This window comes from Sorex araneus, chromosome 1 (assembly GCF_027595985.1).
Source record: "Sorex araneus isolate mSorAra2 chromosome 1, mSorAra2.pri, whole genome shotgun sequence".
Lineage (NCBI taxonomy): Eukaryota > Metazoa > Chordata > Mammalia > Eulipotyphla > Soricidae > Sorex > Sorex araneus.
Window position 1 is genome coordinate 77832356 of NC_073302.1, and position 2016 is coordinate 77834371.

Below are 2016 nucleotides of genomic sequence, written 5' to 3' on the forward strand. Positions count from 1 at the left end.
GTTCATTGAACTGACAGTGACCATACAGTAAATAGAAGGAGGTTCAGGCTTCACTGCTCACCCAGCACATAGCAAGGCCTTTGTGTATGACCACAATGGATATAACATATGGTCTCTGTTTTTATCTAGCATCACACAGCAATGTACATGAGCAGACTGTGGTACGGATATGTAAGGTGGGGGAAATGGATAGGAAAATGTTACTACTACAACTCAGTTGTTGTAGTAAATGGGACTGCATCCCTGTCCTTCAACGGGACCTGACAAATGACCAAAAGTAAGGAAGCAGGCCCTGAGAGCAAATGCCACCAACTTAAAGGGTCAGCACATTCTGAGGCTTCTGGAATGTGCCACAGTTCTTTAAATGAAGTTCCTGTGGTTAATAAAGACCTGACCCAGAATCTCTCTCTTCTCTCTCTCTGCTCTCTCTTCTCTCTTTCTCTCTCTCACACAGCTTGATTTTAGGGTCCTGTCAAAAGCATCTGCTTGTAATAAATCACAGCAGCTCACTCTCTCTTGGGGAGTGGAGGTTTCATGCTCTTCTAAAAAAAATGCTCTCTCTCTCAGAGAAAAAAAGTTCTCTCCAAAAAAGCATTAAAGTTCTCTTCCTAACCACAGCCTCTATTCCAGCGATGACATATAATATATATATACATATATTTATATATCTCATAATCTCTTCAACATAACCTGTATAGCCCCTTTCAACCTCTTCAAAACCTACATTATTGTTTTTGAATTCAAACTCCATGGAACATCAGAAATGTTTTTAGTTGCCTTCCAACTACCCCAAGCATAGACATTAATTACAAAAGCCTGGGATCAAAGAGTAGGGCTGGGTGGGATGGGTTTCACTGTGTTGAGTAGCCTGTGAGTTAAGGAAAGTTGGATTCTACTGTATTCTATAGGAGGAATTGCCTCTTCTGGACAGTTGAAAAGGTTCACACTTGATTATCTGAATGAAATAAATAATGTGCTATTAGCATAAATACCTTCTAAGTCATCCATTTAATCAATTTATTAAATAACAGAATGATCTACTACAAAATAGTGGACTGTATACACTATATTTTGGCACAAAGATGGTCATTCTCCTACTAGTAACCACGGGCTCTAAATAAATGATTTCAACAATGTTTTATTAAAGGACGACAAGAGCCCTCGAGCTGCATTAATCGGGGAGAAGTCGAGTGGCACTTTTGTCATGGAAATGTTAAGCACATAATAGCACTGCCAGACAATGTGCAGCCACTTCATTCTTTCAGCCATGCTGACACCTCTTAAAGAGGAACTGCAGGGAAGTATGTGGGAAAGATTTGCTTTTCGAGAAAGCTTTCAGCTCATATTTTGAAGGGCTACCCCCTAACTCTATGTAATATGCTTGCAATGGAAGCTGGAAGGGATGAGGAGATGCAGAACAGCTTCCGTTACTTCAGGAGCATATGTGCCATAATAAGATCAAATATCTGCATTTGGGGGGCACAGGACTTGTCAGAGATGTATGTATATATATATATTTACTTCAGTGATTTCATAGAGCCCCAAGTTCAGCTTCAGAGACCAAAGTTTTGGCTCCTTTCTGGTGCAGATACATATCATTGGCAGCAAACAAGTTGCACTGAAGTATGCAGACAGGTGAATATACAGAACATCATCAAGGAATCTTTAATCTGTAACAAAAACTAAAGTAATAACTTTTTTATATTATAGAGGAATTCTTATGTTCTCTGATTATATGTATTATTGCAAGTTGTTTTCTACATTTTTATTTTGGGGGCACACCTGCTGCAGTGCTCAGGGGTTACTCCTGACTCTGCAATGGAAATCACTCCAAGCAGTGCTCAGTGGTCTATGCAGGATGTTGGGGAATCAAACTCAGGTCAGGCATATGGAAGGCAAACGCCCTACCCTCTGTATCATCGTTCTGACCCTATAATTTCTGTATTTAAATGTTATAAATTTCATAGGATATTTGTGGTTCTTGGATAGCAGCGGCTGGAGCAACAGCACAGCGGG